Source organism: Oryx dammah, unplaced genomic scaffold, assembly GCF_014754425.2.
Source record: "Oryx dammah isolate SB20612 unplaced genomic scaffold, SCBI_Odam_1.1 HiC_scaffold_23, whole genome shotgun sequence".
Lineage (NCBI taxonomy): Eukaryota > Metazoa > Chordata > Mammalia > Artiodactyla > Bovidae > Oryx > Oryx dammah.
In genome coordinates, this window is record NW_024070207.1 from 108,072,805 (window position 1) to 108,094,230 (window position 21,426).

Consider the following 21,426-nt stretch of genomic DNA (forward strand, 5'->3'; position numbering starts at 1 on the left):
TATGTAATTGAGTATCAACAGTTGTCAAAAATTTGTGTAACAAAGAAAATGAGATTTTAGTATAATGTTGAGAATTACAGTGATTTCAAATTCTGGTTTGAAGGTGGTGGTGTAAAACCAGGATTCCTTCTTATCCTTTGAAATCATCCGTAAGATGGCACAGTGGTAAGGAATCCACCTGCGAGTGCAGGAGACACAAGAGATGCGAGTTCAATCCTTGGGTCGGGAAGATCCCCTGGAGGAGAAAATGGCAACACACTCCAGTATTCTTTCCTGAGAAATCCAATGGACAGAGGAGACTGGTGGGCTATAGTTCATGGGGTCTCAAAGAGTTGAACATGACTGAGCAGGAGTGCATATAAGCAACAAGGGGAACTAGAAATGAAAATGCAAACTCCATTTCTGTTTTTATTTTTAGTGGATCAATAACACAACTAAAGGAAGAATTTAATTTTTCCTCCTTCATTTTGGAGTAAATTGAGACTTTCAAAAACTGAGTTACAGGGTGGTCTTACTTAGGAGTTTCCTGGTAGGAAAACACACACAGACACACACACTCAACTGAGAACATCAAGAGTTCAAAGTAATAAGCCCTAGGAGCGAGACAGTTATTTTCTGCCAATTATATTTCCTCTCACCACTGAATAAGAGTCTAAAAGTCTGTAATTTATAACTCTTATAGATGCACAACCTCAAAGTCCATGTAGATTTTTAAAAAACATTTAGTGCTTCTTCCAAGTTATTCCTAGCTAAGCAATCAAAGCTTCTGAGAAGTAAATCCCATTAGTTGTTTAAAAGTTTAATCTAAATATATCTCTTTATAAAATTACCAAGTTGAATATAGAAAGTCTAACTCTCCTTGGATGAAATAACATTTGTCAGTTCAGATCTTGATGCTGAGAACCTATGAAGCTTTTTGACCAGGTAAGGATACTCAAAGGCAGAGATGACTAAAAGTTAAAAATTGCTATGAGTAAATATGAATAGAGTACTGAATGATAAATTTCTGAGAATCTAAATTTCACTAGTATGGAATTGGGCACAAAAGCACTCTCTCTCTGAAATTGGGAGTGTTGTGGGCAAGGTATATGGGCAGGACAAAGAAAGTGCTGTTTCTTGTTTTGAGAGAAATAAATCACTCACAAACTTATAGTACACTGGTTCTCAACCCTTGGTATACATTGGAATAACCCAATTAGCTTTTTAAAAATATGGATTCCAAGACAACAGCTTCAGAGACTAACGTATTTGGTCAGGGTCACAGCCATAGTATTGTTAGATTTTTAAATTTCTCTGAGTGATTCTAGTGTGCAGCTTGTTGTCACCATTATGTTAAAGCAGTAGTCCCCCAAATTTGGTCATATTTGAATCATCTGGAAAGCTTTTAAATATTCTGATGTCCTGGTCTTATCCAAGATTGACTAGATTGGAAAGTCTCAGTATGGGAGTCAAGAGTCAATATATATATGTATATATATTTACAATCTAAAGGTGATTCCAGTTTGAGAACCACTGGTTAGACAAGAAAAGAAATGAGGATGACATTAGAAATGCAACCCACTTGAGCTACACAGCTCTGATAATAGCTACCTGTGTGATGTTGGTCATTAGTTTCTCCATCCACTAAATAAGTCCAGTGATTCTCTTCCAAGATTGCTAGGAGGTGAAAGTAGAATATAGGATACAGTAAACTATTGATAATTTAATTCTAATGTGATGACTTCCATAATACTTTTTTTATAAGAACTATTTTATTTCAACATAATCATAGTCATAATTCCTCCTTAATTATTTATTTGTTTAAGAAACCAGCTCATCTGTTCTGCTGAATTTCCCACATTTTTCTGTTTGCTTCCCTATGATATGATTAAATTTAACATTTTCATCCAGCCCCTACCCTGTAGACTGGTTATTAGATTTAGAGCCATGATAAATATAAAGCATACCTTATAGGTGATGTTGTGCACTTCCTGTTGCATCAAGGCACATATGTCTGCTTATCTCTCTTTTAATACTGATAAAATGGATCAGTCTGTTCAAGTGCTGTAAGTCAAATTCATCTGTCACATAGTTTCCCACTGTGTGCATGTGTGCTAAGTCACTTCAGTCATGTCCAACTTTTTGTGGCCCCCATGGACTGTATCCTGCCAGGCTTCTCTATCCATGGGATTCTCCAGACAAGAATACTGGAGTCAGTTGCCATGCCCTCCTCCGGGGGTCTTTGCGACCCAGGGATGGAACCTGCGTGTCTCCTCCATTGACGAGTGGGTTCTTTACCACTAGGGCCACCTGGGAAGCCCAGTTTCCCATTAGGTCTTTTAAAACTCTATAAAGCTTTTTTTAAAAAAGTATAAATTTATTTTATTATTTTTATCTATGCTGGTCTTCCTTGCTGCACTCAAGCTTTCCTCTAGTTGTGGCAAGCAGGGGCTCCTCTCTAGCTGTGGTGCATGGGCTTCTCATTGCAGTGGCTTTTCTTGTGCTTTTGCAGTGGCAAAGCACAGGCTCTAGGCACCCAGGTTCAGTAGTTGTAGCACGTGGGCTTAGTTGCTCTACAGCATGTAGAATCTTCCCAGCGGTCCAGTGGTTAAGAATCTGCCTGCTAATGCAGGGGACTTTGATTTGATCCATGATCTGGGAAGATTCCACATCCCATTCTGAAGGAGATCAACCCTGGGATTTCTTTGGAAGGAATGATGCTAAAGCTGAAACTCCAGTACTTTGGCCACCTCATGCGAAGAGCTGACTCATTGGAAAAGACTCTGATGCTGGGAGGGATTGGGGGCAGGAGGAGAAGGGGACGACCGAGAATGAGATGGCTGGATGGCATCATGGACTCAATGGACGTGAGTCTGAGTGAACGCCGGGAGATGGTGATGGACAGGGAGGCCTGGCGTGCTGCGATTCATAGGGTCGCAAAGAGTCGGACACGACTGAGTGACTGAAATGAACTGAACTGAACTGAATTAGGCTTGTACTTGAATAATTTTAGCAGCCAAGGATGGTGTTTGTTTAGGATCATGTTTCATCGGGATTTGTGTCTTGTAATTCTACCATTCCTTTAGCATTTATTAGCTAAAATTCTTCTATAAGAGACTTTGCCTCATCAACTATTTGTTACCCTGAATTGAGACAAATTCTGATTTATTGTCCTTTAATTACTTATTTTCAAATAATTAGTTGATGTCTTGGCACACCCAATGAGTTTCTTTGTTGTTATCATTATAAATTGCAGGTTATCTATATAATATTTATTAACCTTGCCACATGGTTTGTCATACCATTCTTTTCACTCTTTTTGGGAGGGTGGGAGTCAAAGTATATTCCAAGCTACAGTGACCATTATTCTAATTTTGCCAGGACTGAGGACTTCCTGGGACATGGGACTTTAAATTTTAAAACTAGGACAGTTCTGGTCCATCCTGTGCCAAAGCTTTGTTGAACTGAATGCAATTTGTTTCTTTAACTCTAGTTGTTATATTAAAACAAAAGACTTCAAAAGACTTAAGTTTTTCATTTGATGATTGAATCAACAGAATTTTACAGATCATTAAATGGTGAAGTGAGATCTGAGGCAACTCAGAAGGAAAACCAAAAATAAAAGACAAGAAAGGTGAATATGAAGTTAAAGGATTGCCTCAAACTTGAACAGCTGGCAAAAAGTCCACCCCTGATTCTGCCATGTTTTGCTCAATATTGGTATAGGGAATTACTTTTCATTTACTTTCCCACCTCTTATATTTCCCACCCATCTCTTTCTCTCTACCATTCTATATACAACCGTGCTGTGCTGACTTGCTTCAGTCATGTCCAACTCTTTGCGACCCTATGGACTATAGCCTGCCAGGCTCCTCTGTCCATGGGATTCTCCTGGCAAGAATACTGGAGTGGGTTGCCATGCCCTCCTCCAGGGGATCTTCCGGGCCCAGGGATCAAACCCATGTCTCCAGCGGCTCCTGCATGGTAAGCAGATTCTTTACTGCTGAACCACCAAGTAAACTCATCTATACCGAGCAGAGATTACTATATCCTGTTGTACTCACTGCTAGCCTCTCAGCTGAAGAAAACTGCAGCTTCTGAAATGTTTTCCTTCATTCTACTGCTTTATCAACTCTCACAAAACAGTGATTGAATACTTATAGTGCTCTTTTGTAAAGAGATCATTGTCTCTATCGTTTTTTATTTTCTTTGATGAGTGTTATTTAAACTGGTATGATACTTTAGGATATTATTATTATTCAACACTTAGAATAAGATTCAGAATACAAAATTATTGGTGATTAATATAACAAGATTAGGGGTAATATAGAATATCAGATTGGGCTTTTAGAAACTTCCTGTTTTCAGTTACTTTATAGTACTTTCAAAAGACTGTGGCAGCCATAACTCAATATATCTGTATCTGAAACAAAAAATGACCATAAAACCAGTAGATTTAATAGTCACTGTAAATAAAAACACAAAATATAGTGTTTTTGTAAATGCCAAGGAAAATCTTTAAAGATCAAACAGTAAAGAGATGATGTTATAATTAGCTCCATAATTTCATAAGCCTGCTCTGTATAATCAGATACATAGTACAGAAAATAATTGTGACAACATGGTAAAGATAATTTAAAATCACTTAAATTAATCTTTAAAATTAGTGCAAAAGACATTTAAAATATAATATCCAGCAAAGTTAAGGGTTTAAAATGATAATTTCCTTCTATTTGAAGTACATTAGGTAATTAAAACTTTACTCCTTAGTCAATTAACTTGATATTAAGTCTCTCCCTCTGACCCTTCTCTTATGGCTATCATTCTCCCAATTAGGAAACCTGAAAGTTATTTTCCTGAAAAGTGATGAGAAGAGTCTCCTGATTCAGGATTAAAAGTCATTCCCATCTGGCAGAATTGGGTAAGGAGAGATAGGAAGCTGAACATAGTGGCAGTCAATGGCAATCTATAGAGTGAAGGTCAAATCTCCATTACCTTCCCCCTTTCCAGCTTTGTAAACCTTTTAAAGTAGGAACTCCAGGCAAGATTATGAAGAATTATATTCTAAGAATACTCACTGACCATGGAGATAAGACTTGTAGCTTCTAAACTTTTGAGGATTCTCCAATTTAAAACTCATCATGCAATCACTACACTGTGAAGTCTATCTGTAAATAAACCTCTTTATACACACACACACAGTTATGTTTTCAACCTCAGATGATTACACATTTGAAAAAAGCCTCTAAGGTTAAAGACTAGCATCTAAAAAATAGCAAAAAAAAAAAAAAGTTAGTAAAAATAGAAATGATGTACAGACTATAAAATAAGTTCACATTTGTCATAATTAGCAGCCTCATTGTAATATTATAAATGAAAGTATAAAGCATTTTAATAAAATAACAAGAAAGAGATTTTGGAAATTGAATATACGTTAACTGATGGTAGAACTAAATGTGTGTGCTAGTCGCTCAGTCATGTCTGACTCTTTGCAACCCTGTGGACTCTAGGCCGCCAGACTCCTCTGTCCATGGAATTTTCCAGGTGAGAATACTGGAGTGGATAGCCATTCCCTTCTCCAGGGGATGGTCCCAACCCAGGGATCCAACCCGAGTCTCTTGCAGGCAGATTCTTTACCGTCTGAGCCAAACTAAATGCAGAGCTAAAAAATAAAGCTGAGAACATTTCTCCAAAAGTAAAGGGAAAAGAAAAAAGATGGGAATTAGAAGATAAAATAAATGAATATCTAATTGTGAATCACAATCTAATAGGAGTTTTAGCAGTGGAGGAGGGGAATGGAGGAAAGAGAATGTAACAAAATTTTTCAGAATGAACATCAGTTTTTATGTGAAAGAGCCCATTTAGTGCCCAAGACAGTGAGAGTAGTAATGAATAGCATCCTTATATCGTGTCCATTATGTCAATCACAATGGCATAAATATAAAGAAGAATATTCCCTCAGTGAGGGTAGGCAAGTGCAAATTATACAAAGTAGCAACTGGATTGATCATTGCTGAATTCCCATATCTACATGGTAACCCCTTCCTTCCTTAATCTACTTTTAATTGTAAGCTTGAAGTTTATGTCTTCATATAAGTATCTCTCCTGAAAAAAGCATGTATTTTCATAGAACCCTGATCAAAACATTTTAATCTGTGTAGTCATGTGAGGAAATAATATTCTCTAGAGAGTCAATCACCTTTTGCAGAAATGAACTTGCCATGGTCTTTCTGGATATAGTTCTAAAATAGGATGTTGACTGTGACATGGAAGCACTTTTAAGGCTTCTGATCCCTTATTTATTTGATCAACCCACTGCATCTGACCTACAAACCTAATCAGCATTTGCTGCTGCTACTGCTAAGTCGCTTCAGTTGTGTCCGACTCTGTGCGACCCCATAGACGGCAGCCTATGAGGCTCCCCCGCCCGTCCCTGGGATTCTCCAGGCAAGAACACTGGAGTGGGTTGCCATTTCCTTCTCCAATGCATGAAAGTGAAAAGTGAAAGGGAAGTCGCTCAGTCGTGTCCGACTCTTAGCAACCCCATGGACTGCAGCCCACCAGGCTCCTCCATCCATGGGATTTTCCAGGCAAGAGTGCTGGAGTGGGGTGCCATTGCCTTCTCCAAATCAGCTTTTAGAGAGACCTATTATTGATAAGTCTTAGTCCCTGGTAGCTCAGACGGTAAAGCGTCTGCCAACAGTGCAGGAGATCCAGGTTTGATCCCTGGGTTGGGAAGATCCTCTGGAGAAGAAAATGGCAACCCATTCCAGTACTCTTGCCTGGAAAATCCCATGGATGGAGGGGCCTGGCGGGCTACAGTCCATGGGGTCACAAAGAGTTGGACATGACTGAGCGACTTACTGTACTGTACTATTATTGAATTATTGCATCCCTTGAACATTTTAGTTTATGATTCCCCCAAGCCTCCATCTTCCTTAAAATGGACTTTGTGGATTCTGCAGAAACTATGTATTTTCTTCCATTTTAATCCATGGGTTATTTGTATGCATGATTGGACTGATAAAACTATAAAATTTATCATATTGAGATGGAGTGAAAAAGTCCCAAATTGCTTAGTGTTTAATATTCATTAATTCTTGATTCTGTATTTTTATGTGTTGAAAATATGATGTTATTGTTCTATTTTTTACTGAGGTTTGTTGATATACAATATTATATGTTTCAGGTATACAAATTGATTCACAATTTTTAAAGGTTATACAGCAATTATGATTATTATAAAATATTAGCTATATTCCTTGTGCTGCACAGTTTATCTTTATAACTTATTAATTTTATACATAGTTTGTGCACCTTGTTCCCCTACCCCTATCTTGCCCCTTCTTCCTTCCCTCTCCCCTCTCTCCACTGGCAACCACTACTTTGTTCTCTCTAGATCTGTGAGTCTTTCTTTTTTGCTGTATTCACTAGTTGTATTTTTTAGATTCTATATATTACTTATACAATATTTGTATTTCTCTGACTTATTTCACTATGTGTGATACCCTCCATGTCCATCCACATTGTTGCAAATGGCAAATTTTCATTCTTTTTTATGACTCAGTGTATGTATATGTGTATATATATGTATACACACACAAACTTATATGCATATACCCATTCATCTGTTGATGAACACTTAGCTTGCTTTTATATCTTGGCAATTGTCAGTAATGCTGCTATGAGCAAATGAACATCTGCGTGCAGGTATTTTTTCTAATTAACTTTTTTTTTTTTTTAAATATAAACCCAGGACTGAAATTGCTGGGTCATATGGTAGTTCTGTTTTTGGTTTTCTGAGGAACTGCCATACTGTTTCCCACAGTGGTGGTACCAACTTACATCTCTACCAACAGTGTACAAGGTTCCCTTTCTCTACAGCCTCATCAACATTTGTTATTTGTTGTTTTTTTGATGATAGCCATTCTGACAGATTTGAGGTGATATCTCAATATGGTTTTGATTTGCATTTCTCTGATGATTAGCAATGATGAGCATCTTTTCATGTGCCTGTTAACCGTCTGTATGTCTTCTTTGGAAATATATCTTTTCAGGTCTTCTGCCTATTCTTTAATCAAATTGTTTTTGATTTGAGTGTATGGCTATTTATGCATTTTGGATATCAACTCCTTATTGGTCATAGCAGTTGCAAATATCTTCTATTTCAGTAGGTTGTCCTTTCATTTTGTCAGTGGTTTCCTTTGCTTTGTGAAATCTTTTAAGTTTAATTTGCTCCCATTTGTTTATTTTTGCTTTGATTTTCTTTGCTTTCAGAGACAGATCCAAAAAAATAGTTACAATTTATGTCAAAGAATGTTTTGTCCATATTTTCTTCTAGGAGTTTTGTGGCTTCTGGTCTTATGTTTAGGTCTTTAATCCATTATGAGTTTATTTTTGCTTATGGTATGAGAAAATGTTCTAATGTCAGTGTTTTATATTTTTTGAAAGTTCTTGACCTCTTATCACTTATGTTAGTGTTTCATATTCATTAATTCCTGCTTTTATATTTTTAAAATGCTGAAAATATGATTTTGTTATTCTATTCTACTAATAAGGAGTATTGTCTATACTAGGGATCAGCAAACTCTGTTCAGAGTCTGGGTATGACTATTTCAGGTTTTGTGGACTGTGTGATCTTTGTTACAGCTACTCAACTCTACCTTTGTATCTCATGAAAGCATCCATAGACAGTATAGAAAAGGATAATGCAGAATGTGTCCCAATAAAACTTTATTTACCAAATTACAAAAATCAACAGCAGACTGGATTTGGCCTGGGGGCCTTTGACCACTAGTTTGTACTCTCATTACTTAAAGTATGTTCCATGGACCAGTCAAATCATCATTACACAGGAGTTTATTAGAAATGTATATTCCAAATCAGAGCTGGAGAATCAGAATCTGCAGCTTCACAAGATCTCCAGGTGAAGTTTGAGAAGGACTGGTCTATACTGTAAATTATTTAGATTCTTTTTTTAATATAAATTTATTTATTTTAATTGGAGGTTAATTACTTTACAATATTGCATTAGATTCTTTATGTTTGCTTATGTACATACTCTTAGGCAACAAAAGGTGGCTTTTCTAGTACAAGGATTAAGGAATTATTAACTACCTCCCCAAGTACCTGTGCTAATTCAGTGTGTAAGAATAAATACTAGATAAGACTTTTCAGGGAACTATTCTGTGAGAAGCATTGTTAACACATTTGTGATCTATATAACAAATCTCTAAGGTATGTGTTACTAATCTGATTTACATATGAGGAAATTGAAAAAAAAATTGCTCAAGGTCACAGATCTCAGTAATGATAAAAATGAGAAATATTATACAGATTTAAATATTGTAACATCTAATTCATATTCTGTTATATCAGTCTATCCATATTGAGCTGTTTTTCTGTTGAAGTACAGTTGAGTTTGCGTTTGTGCATATATACGCCTGCAACTCCTATTATTTATTTAGGATACAATCTAAGAAGAGAAATGATGTTACTAAATGGTAGTTAATTAAAGCTCTTCTTTTATAAATTTAGTTTATTTTTGGTTGTGCTAGGGCTTCATTGCTGTTCACAGGCCTTCTCTAGTTGTGGCATGTGGGGGCTACTCTCTCATTGAAGTGCGTGGGCTTCTCGTTGTGGTGGCCTCTCTCATTGCAGAACACGGGCTCTAGAGCCTGGACTCAGTAGCTGAGCATGGATTTAGCTGCCCTGCTGCATGTGGAATCTTCCCAGACCAGGGATCAAACTCATGTTCCCTGTACTGGTAGGCAGGTTCTTAACCACTGGACCACCAGGGAAATTCAAATTAAAGCTCTTGATGCATTAAAAATAGTTAAGGCACATTCTGTGTAGTTCCACAACCACTGACAGTAAAGAGAAATACTTCTATAACTCTATCCACATCACCCCATAGTATTATTTATTCTTATAATTTTATAATCCACACATTTAAAAAGATAATACATTTAATTTTATATTCTTATGATTTCTAATAAACTTGAATTGTGTTCTCTTAATAAGCATATATATATTTTTTGAGAAATTGTGATTTTATGCCCTCTTACACATTTTCTACAGATGTTAATAGAATTATTCAATGCTTAACATTTTTTGTTGCAGGCATACAATTTTTTACATTGTTTGCTTTTAAAACAAAATGACATGTTACATTTAAAATAAAGTTGTTTTTGATTTTTAGTGTATAGAAGTATTAAATTTTTATGCACAAACATTGGCCTCCAGATATAACTGAGTAATTTGCATTATACAAACTTTCTGCTCCTCAGTATATAAGTGTATAAATACACAATTCGATAAACAAAGCTGATACTTGAAGATTTTGGGACAACAAAGATTTGAAAACTTTCTGCTTTCTGTAAGTGGCCCATGGTCAAAACAATGGTGAAAAAATAAATAAATAAATAAATAAAGCATAGCAAATTTTATCCTGGAGTCACTCAGCTGGTTCCATGTGCCAAGATAGGGTCATAAGCCCAAACGTGAATCATGAGTACTGAAAGAAAAAGAGTCTACAATAATTTGCTTTCTGCAGTAAACCCTAGCATCTGAAGCCAGACTTGTGGTCCTGAAAACTGTAGCTATCTGTGCCTTTAAAAACAAATACAAACAAACAAACAACTGGGATTGTGTAAACCAGAGGGGAAAAAAAATAACTATCAGGAAACACACCAGAGGATCTGCACGGTCTTTTCCTTTTGGGATCAAACATCAAGCACCCCTTTGTCCAACAGTGTGAGAAAGGATAGCAACCAGAAGATTGGAAGTAATACCTTAAATCAAAGTGAAATGTAAAGTGAATTTTTGTTGTCATGAATATGGCAAGTATACTTCATCTGTTATTCTCCAAAGAATTGATTGTGCTTATAATAAAACATTATGAAAAATATATGTAAATGATTATTTATAAAAAAGAAGTTTGGGTATTTATAATTTACAGAGTCTCCATATCCTGAGTAAAATATAAAAGAATCAATTGACAAACTGTAACATATGTAGTCCATTGGGTTGCAAAGAGTTGGACACGACTGAGTGACTGAACTGAACTGAATATACCATCAGTGGATTGATGTTTCCTTTACAAAGCAAGAACTAACAAATTAACTGTTGTCTTATAGATTGGTAAAAATCATTTTAAGAAGTTATAGCAAAAAAAGAACTTATTTAAAATTATCAAAGAATAATAAAATATTGTAATTAATAGGAATGCAAGACCTTCCCTGGCCATCTAGTGGTTAGAACTGCCATGGGCCAGAGTTCAATCCCTGGTTGGGGAACTAAGATCCTGAAAGCCATGTGCCATAACTAAAAAAAAAAAAAAAAAAAAAAGCAAGATATTTTAGGAGAAAGCAATGAAAGATTACTGAAGAATGTACAGGAAGACCTTCAAAGTAAAAAGCTATACTTCTTTTCGTGCTGGAAAAATTGAATGAGTCATAAACCCAAATATCATAAAAAGGGCAGATTTTCTCAAAGTATTTCTCCCATTAAGAAAAGAGGGCCAGAAATATGAGACAGAAGAACAAGGAGAAGAGATTTGAAGGGTGATGGGATGTGCACACCATTGCTGGCTTTGAAAACAAAAGGAAGGGACCACAAGACAAGGAAAGTTGCATCTCCAGCAGCTAGGAACAGCCCTCAGCTGCCAGCCAGCCTGGAAACGAGACTTCAGTCCTATAAATGCCAGGAACTGAATTCAGCCAAGAACTCAAAGAAGAGGATTGTCCCCTGGAGCTTCAGGGAGGAATGTAGCCCTGCTGTCACCCTAATTTCAGCCCAGTAAGACCCAGGTCAGACTTCTGATCTCCAGACCTGTCAGAACATAAATTTGTGGTACATGAAGCTGTGGTAATTTGTTAAGACAGTATAAGAAACTGAAACTGAAGGCTATAGTGTGATGCTGGCATAGGAATAGACAAAGTAATACATGGAGCCAAATAGAATCTGGAAATAGATCCATGTATATAATCATTATTATATGAGAAAAAGTGACATTTTCAATTATGAGAAAAAGCATAGGTGATTTTACAGAGTTTAGACCAGTTGACTATTCTGATAAAAATGTTTGATACTTTTCCCTTCAGAAAAATTAATTCATAAACACAGAGGTTAATAGAAAACATAAATGAAGATGTTTATGATCTTATGTTACAAAATGTAGTTTTAAACAGACACAGACAGAAAAAACTTGAAGAAAAAGACTGAGAAATGTGACTTAATTAAAATTAATCATATACATGGAAAGGTTTAGTCACTCAGTTGTGTCCAACTCTGTGACCCCATGGACTGTAGCCTACAAAGCTCCAGGTTTTTGTTTGTTTGTGTTTGTCTTCGTCCATAGGATTCTCCAAGACAGGAATACTGGAGTGGATTGCCATTTCCTTCTCCATGGGATCTTCCAGACCCAGAGATTGAACCTGGGTCTCCTACAGACTCTTTACCAACTGAGCCACCAGGGAAGCCCCATTCATATATGAAAAAAGAAAATCTAAACAATTTTGAATAATTCAAGATGAAGAGAGAAAGCACATATATATATATATAAATAATATATTCTATATTATTTAAGTAATTATTGGAAATTAAAAAGGAAAACAGAAGCCAATGAATGGAAATGGAAATACAGGCAAAAAGAGAATGAGAATCAAAGAAAGAGTGATTTAAGTTAAAAAAAGATATGTGAAACGAGAGTCATTTCTGTTAGTCATCACAAAAGGACAGATTAAAAGTAACAATAAGGGACTTCTCTGTAGTCCAGTGGTTAGGACTCCAAGCTTTCATTGCAGTGGGCAGGTGTGGGTTTGATCTCTGGTTGGGGAACTAAGATCCCTAGTGCTGTGCAGTGTGGCCAAAAAATGAAAGTGACAATGAGGTTATTCTCAACCATTAGATTGGCAATCGTCCAGACCTTGGAAAATAAATGTGTTGATAAGGGTTCAATATACAGATTCCAGGGAAAGGGTACTCCTATAATCCTGTTGTGTGTAAACCTAAGTTCAAACAATTTGAAAGGTAATTTGACAGAATATATTAGAAATAAAATCATGCAGAAATTCTGTTTCTGTACTGGGGGGAAAATGCACCTGAACATGAAGACTCTATACATGGATGTTCATTTCAATATTATTCATAATAAAAACTACTTGCCAGACCATCAAAAATAGTATAGCTCACTCAATTCACTGGGGTACATCCATTTCATGGAGTGCCATGCAGTAATTAGAGTAAATGACCAAAATGTATGACACAGACAGAACTTCGAGAAACATTGCTTGGAGACAAACCATGTTGAAAAAGGATGTGATGTATGGAAAATATATACAAAAATGCTATGAATTTCCATGAGTATATAAATAAATGTTTGTGCAACTATATGACTCAAGTTCCAATATGTTAGATGTCAGTTTATAATACTAACTCCAGGAAGGAAGAATGGGCATGCAGAAGAGTAAGGAAAATTGTCCATAAAAAATAGTCACAGGGGACTTTAGCCTTCTTTGGGAGATTTAAACTATTTACCAAGTATATATGTTCAAAGATTATACGTGTGTGTTTGCTAAGTTGTTTAAGTCGTGTCCAACTCTAGCCCACCAGGCTCCTCTGTCCATGGGGATTCTCCAGGCAAGAATACTCAAGTGGGTTGCCATGCCCCCTTCTAGGGGATCTTCCCGATATGTACAATTATAAATTAAACAAAAATACTCCTTTCACTATTACTATATATTTACATATGCTGACAGCATTATTCTGCACCACCTACAGAATGAGACATGTAAAACTTTTTTCTTCCTAGAAATAAGAAAAGTATTTATTCACGTAAGTAACCTAATGATTATGTTTTCCTTTCTTTCACAAGAGTAAACTAACTTTTCATCACATTTTTGCTACAAGTTCTAGGAATTTGGAGTCATATTCCTTGCTTAAAATTCAGTATTTGAATTGTCCAGATATCTAAAATTCCACAACTTCTGCTATCTGATATTTAACTTTGTCATGACCTTCTTTTAGATAGAGAGTGGCTCTTATTTTGAAATTTTTTTAACACTTCCCCCGCCCCCACATCCTTTACTATGGGCTATCTCTTAGGGGAGGAGAGTTGAAAATAGAGTGGGTAAGAAAGCATCTGGGCTTCCCTGGTGGCTCAAAGTAAAGAATCCACCTGCATTGCCGGAGACCTAGGTTCGATCCCTGGGTAGGGAAGATCCCCTGGCAGAGGGCATGGCAACCCACTCCAGTATTCTGCCTGGAAAATCCCCATGGACAGGGGAGCCTTGATGGGATAAGGCTCGCATAGGGTCACAAAGAGTTGGACACAACTGAGTCACTAAGCACAGCAAAAAAGCATCTGTTTTGAGGAAAACCTAGATTCAGTGAGTTGAAGATATAAGGACGAGGATTTCATCTTTTAATTGTTTCCCCCCTAGACAGAATCAGGCCAACTCTCTCCCTCTTTCACATCTATGTTCTATCCATTGTCACCTCTAACCAGCCTATTTATAATGCTAAGCTCCCTTTGAACCACCTCTGTATTGCACTCCCTTTATCCTGTTCTTATTTCATTTTCTTCTTTCTTCATAAAACTTACCAACTTTAGTATTCTGCATGGTTCAATATAGTTCCACTAACCACATGTGACCATTAAAATATCAATTTTAATGAATTAAGCGTAAATAAAATTTCTAAAATATTTACTTACCAACACTAGCCATGTCCTGAGTGCTCAGTAGCCGCATGCGGCTACTGTCTACCATACTGTACAATGCAGATATTCCAGGACAGTTTAATAATTGCAGAAAGTTCTATAGCTCAGCATTGTACTATATAATTTATCTATCATTTTTACAGCCGTTCAGTTAGAATGCCGGCTCCATTAAGATATGCCCTGGAAATAGTAGACTTTCAATAATATTTGTTTAAGAAATGAATGAAGGAACATAATGAGAAGTTATGATTAGAATTAAGCAGTCTGGATCTAACTAGGTTGTACACAGTACATACCCAATAGTACTCAGTAGGCACACAGGAAAACTAGAAGATTTAGAATGAGTGATTATAGATACTGAAAAGAAAAACTGTTTCTCTAAGGTCATTGTAATGGAATGAATATTGAAGAGTCTGATTTATGTCTCCCTGAAATAAATGTTTTTATAAACCAGCCAGGTGGGTGTCAAGTTTGATTCAGAATTCTTAGTGGTGAGTTTGGAGATAGCTAGGTTTGGAAATCATGGCAGAGATTTGATTTGAGTACCCTGAAGATATGAGCTTTATCAAATGAGTCTATGCCAATGGAAAGCATAAGAAAGTTGAAAACAGAATGTTGGGAACACACCAAATCTTAAACAAGAAGGCATTTTTCCTTGTTTTTGAAATAGATTTCAAAAAGCCTTTTGGAATAAAGACCATTTTATTTATTCTATTAACATAATTACATTATATAAAAGTGACCACAGTGAAAAATTAAATGGCATTATGTTTCTATCACAATTAGTACATAAGTCTGTCTCTAATTGGCTTTGTCTCTTATTGTTAACAACTTTGTAGAGATATTTATAAGCACCAGTAAGGAAACCTTATTTATTCTTTTTTGTTGTTAATTATTTTGTAGTTAATTATTTTAATGGTACATTTTCATTCTGTTTATTCATTAGTAATCTTGTTCCTACAGTATATTAAGCACATTTTTCTTTAACAAACTGGTAATACTTCATTTCAAATCTGTGAAAAATATAGGATATTTTGATAAATGAATATAAGATTTACCCCAGCAGCAATCTGGGAGGCAATTGTTAGTGTATAATTGTATATATGTTTGTATATATGTATGTATGTATCTTTATTGAGTTATAATTAGCATATAACATTTGTAAGTTTAAGGTGTACATCCTGCTGATTTGATACATTTGTATATTGCAGTATGATTATCATGTAGCATTTAGCTAACACTTCCACCCTGTCCCATAATTATAATTTATGTTATATTGTGAGAACAATTATGATCTAGTCTCTTAGCAATTTTGAAGTTTATAATATAGTATCATTGACCATAATCACTGTGCTGTTTATTAAGATCCTCAGGACTTACTTATCTGCTAGTTGCAAGTTTGTATCTTTAAATATCATCCCCCCAATTTTCCCAGTCCTTGGTAACCATTATTCTGCTCTCTGTTTTTATGAATTCATTTTTTTTTAGATTCTACATAAATGATATCATACAGTATTTGTCTTTCTCTGACATCTCACTTAGCATAATACCCTCAAGGTCTATCCATGTTGTCACAAATGACAGAATTTCTTTCTTTTTTAAGCCTGAATAATATTCCACCATATATATATCTTTATTACTCTTTCATCCATTGAGGAATGCCTAAATTGTTTCCCTATCTTGGCTGCTATGAATAGTGCTGCAATGAAATGTGAGTGCACATGTTTTTTTGATATTCTGTTTTCATTTCCTTTGGATATATACACAGAAGTGGGATTTCTGAAGCCATGTATTGGATAAGGGATTGATATTCAAAATGTATAAAGACCTCACAAAACTCAATAACAAAACCCCAAAAATCCAATTAAAAAATGGGTAGAGGAACTGAATAGACATTTTTCCAAAGAAGATATCAAAATGGCCAATGGGTACATGAAAAGATTCTCAACATCACTAATAATCAGGAAAATGAAAACCAAAACCACAATGAGATGTCACCTCACACCTGTTAGAATGGCCATCATTAAGACAAGAGATTGAACTTGGAGAATATTATGCTAAGTGAAATAAGTCAAAGCCATATACTGTATGTCATCACTTATAAGTGAAATCTAAAACATAAAATGAACTATTGAATATAACCAAAAAAAGCAAATTCCCTGATAGTCCAGTAGTTAGGTCTACACGCTTGAACTGCTGAGGGCCTGGGTTTAATCCCTGGTTGGGGAACTAAGATCCCATAAACCACGGGCATGGCCAAAAAAACAACAGAAGGAAAACATGCTGGATGAATAAAACAAAAAAGAAACAGACTCACAGATACAGAATACAAACTAGTGGTTATGATTTGGAAGGCGGAAGGAGAAGGGGCAAGATGGGGTAATCTTAAGAGGTACAAACTACTACTATGTATAAAATAAGCCACAGGGATATATTATACAGCACAGGGAACATAGCCAGTATTTTATAACAACTATAAGTGGAGTATAATCCTTAAAAATTGTGAGTCACTATGTTATATACCTGAAAGTTATATAATACTGTAAGTCAAGCACACCTCAGTAAAAAAGGAAAAAATTAATGAAAACAAGGTAAATGTTGGCAAAGATATGGAGAAGACAGTCCTTGTGCATTGTTGGTGGACATGTAAACTGGTTCAGCAAGTTTGGAAAACAGTACGGAGGATTCTCTAAAAATTAAATATATTATATGATTTAATTAACATTTGAGGGAATTCTCTGGTACTAAAAGCAAGAAAACTTTCTTTCATGTGTACACTTTGTATACTCTGAACACCAATGCTTTGTCACACATGCAATTTGCAAATAATTTCTCCAAGAATGTGGTTTACCAATTAATTTTCTTAATTGTATTTAGATGAACAAGATTTGTAATTTTGTTGAAAGCTAAAGTATATTTTTTTAATCTATTGTGGGGTTTTGTTTTTCTGTGTCTTTGCTAAGAAAGCTTTGCCTACTCCAAGTTAGTGAAGATAATGCCCCTATGTTTATGTGTGTGCATGCTCAATCACTAAGTTGTGTCCAACTTTTTGTGACCCCATAGACTGTAGCCCGCCAGGCTCCTCTGTCCATGAAATTTTCCAGGTAAGAATACTGGAGTGGGTTGACATTTCCTGCTCCAGGAGATCTTCCCAACCCAGGGATTGAACCCTTATCTCCTGCATCGGCAAGCGATTCTTTACCACTGAGCCACCTGGGAAGCCATTTTATTTATGAAGTTTTATTTAACTTTTTTATAGTTAGGTCTGTGCTCTATCTTATGTTAATTTTTATAGAGGTTGTTAGGTAAAGATCAGGGTGTATTTAGTTTCCTTATGGATGTTATTCCAACATTGTTTGTTGGAAAGACTTTCCTTTTTGTATTGCTATGTATGTATGTGTGTGCATGCACACATGCATGTGTGTACATATGAGTGCCTTGGTCATATATCATTTATCTATATAAGTGAGGGTCTATTTCCGCACTCTCTGTTCTATTGCACTGAAGTATTGCCTTTCATTATGCAATGATCACCCTAAGTTTATATTGGTCAGTAAGTCAGGTAGTAAAAGTCCTCCAGTATAGTTTTACTTTTGAAAATTTTTATTAATCCTCTATATCTTCATATACATTTTAGATTCAATACATTAACTTATGTAAAATGTCCTGCTTGGATTATTATTCAGATTAAATTTAATCTATATGTCAATTGGGAGAGAATTGACAAGTTGACAATATCAAGTCTCTTTAAATCCCATAGACAAGGTATTTCATCATTTATTCTAGTCTTCATTGTGTTTTCTTCTCAATGTTTTGTTGTTTTTATGGTTAAGATCTTAAACATCTTTTATTACATTCCTCTATCAGGATATTAAGTATTTCCAGGTTATTAAAAATGTTGTTTTTCTTTTTTATTGCTAGCGTATAAAAGTACAAATTATATTTGTATATCAATCTTCTATCCCATGACCTTGTTAAAATCACTTATATTTTGAAGTTTTTAAATGAATTCCTTAAGGTTTTCTACATGTCATCTGTGAATAAATTCAATTTTACTTCTTTTCTAGTCTTTATGTTATTTCTTTTTTTATTTTCTTCCAGTAACTAATAACTTCAGTTTAGATTGCATAGAGAGTAGACTGTCTTCTTCTCAATCTTAGGGAAAAACCATTCCATACTTCCTAAATAAGTATCTGTTAGCTGTTGGGTTTTGGTACATTTTGGACTTTTTCTCTTGAGTCCTATTTCTCACATAATGAGCAAAATTTTGTTATATAGTATATATTGTGGATGAGATACTGTAGAGATTCTGATCACTCTCTCTTATTCTTGTTCTAGCTAAAAGTTAATTTGAATCAATTGAATCCCAAGTCTGTACCTGCCAGAACCTCACCATAACCCTTAACTCCATGATGGGCAGAAGTTGAAACTGCTTAGTTTGTTCAACCTTTCTGCTATTTCATACTTTCCAACTTATGCCACATTCAGGGACTATCCAAAAGTATAAGCAAAATTTATCGGTGTATTTGAGAACTGTCCCTTCTTTGGCTCCCTCCTTCCAGACTTGCCCATCACTTTTCAGCTGTTTCAGTACAGGAGAAACTCTTCCTATCGCCAGTACCACTCCTTTCCTTCTGGCAGCCTCAGAGAAACTGGGAAGTGCCCTCAGGCAAGTCTTGTTACTCAGGAATTTTACTCAAAGCACTTCCCTTTCCTCCAGGTTTTATTTAATTCTGGCCCTTCTTTAGTGCCTTCAAGTGGTTTTTACACCAGAGTTGATAATGGTTTTCTGCAGGAAGGTGATTCTGAAAAGAAACTACTCAAACATTATTACCTGAAATGAAACAATAGTGAGTAGTATTTATTTATTTATTTTAACATTTTATAAAATTTTATGTATTATTTATGGCTGTACTAGGTCTTCGTTGCTGTGCATGGGCTTTCTCTAGTTGCCCAGAACTGGGGCTACTCTCTAGTTGTGATGCACAGGATTCTCACTGCGGTGGCTTCTCTTGTTGCAGAGCACGAGTCTAGGGGCACAGGCTTCAAGCTGTGATGTGCGAGCTTCAGTAGTTGTGGTGCTTGGGCTTCAGTAGTGGTGGAGCCTGGGCATAGTTGCCCAGTTCCATGTGGAATCTTCCCGGAGCAGGAATCAAACCTGTGACCCCTGCATTGGCAGGTGGATTCTTAACCACTGGGACACCAGGGAAATCCTAATATTTATTTCTATGTAGTTAAATCTATCTTTAAATCTAGCTGAATGTATTGTTTATTCATTTATTATATAATATTTTGTCTGTTCAAGTGTTCTGCATTTTCCATTATAATTATCTTGAAGTATTTATATCTCTTATATGAACAACTAGCTCAGAACTTATTTAAAACAGGAACTATTATATGTTTTAGTGTCACTTGTTCCATGCTTAGATGATCACTTTACACATTATATACATGTTATTTAAATAAATGTTAATTGGTTTGTTTCTAAAATTTGGATGCTTTCTAAGTGACCAATTTCGGATTTTCTTTTAACCTATCAGAACCATATTTTGTAAGAGGTGGGTGCATCAGAAATAAGAGACTCATTTTAAGTACATTATTTATTTATTCTTTATTATATGACTTTTACTATAGAATTCATAGAATAATACTTTGTGTTTGATGTCAATAATAAAGGTAATCTATTTCAACCATCTCAGGCTTTTAAAATCCAATCTCCTTTAGAGAAACTATTTCATCTACAGATAAATCATTGTCATACAAATGTTCTCTCTACATGTGCATTATAATGCAAATACAGAAATTCAAATTGCCAGTTGCCTTCTTGTGGTTTGATAATCATAACATTTTTATTTCCAGGTCAAATGCCATTGACTTCAACTCATGAAATTATGAAATGAATTAATTTAGAATGTGTGCCAGAATGAAAGGGAGGGTGGTAATGGATCAAGCTAAGTGAAGCTATAAAAGGAAAATCATGCCAGAGTGAAAAAGAGTTAAAATATGCTGAATTTCTTTCCATTTTGGGTTTAATATTAGTTCAGCTCATTAGGTAGAGAATGGATTAGGCGAATCCCAACTGTAATTATACATTCTATTGGGCATATAAAGGTAAATGAGAGAGCCTGTCTGTATTGCCATAAAATTCAGGTTTGAGATAATCATCACAACAGAATTAAGCTGTCACTAAATGACATTCATTATGCGGCAAAAGCCTAAAGCAGATGGAACTCACTCATAGTTGGCTTTATACTAGATGTCAAGAAACAAATATATTTAGCCAGGTTCTCAGATTTTAGGAAAATACTTACATGGTAACTGTACTGACACTATTTCATATAATACACTTGAAACCAGTTAGAATTGAAACCAGTATTTTCTTACCCCTGGGGGGAAGCAAGTAGAAATCAAAATGATTATAATACTGTGTTCCTCAACAGTGTACATTGGAGACTAAATTTAGGTTTCTATCCTTGATTTGGTGACTCTTGGAAATGTGTTTGTATTTCTCAAGTTACTCACCATAAAAAGAAATAACTTTTAAGTTTAACATATACATTAAATTATATGACAGAATTTAAAAATATTTTAGAAATTGGGTCTTCTCTGTGTTTGATTTTTTTAAACACATCTCAAATACTATTTCCCAATCACTGTAGCAGTTGAGTCAGGTATTGTGGTGCTGTAATCATAACTCATCTACTTATTTTAGTGATAACTTCCAG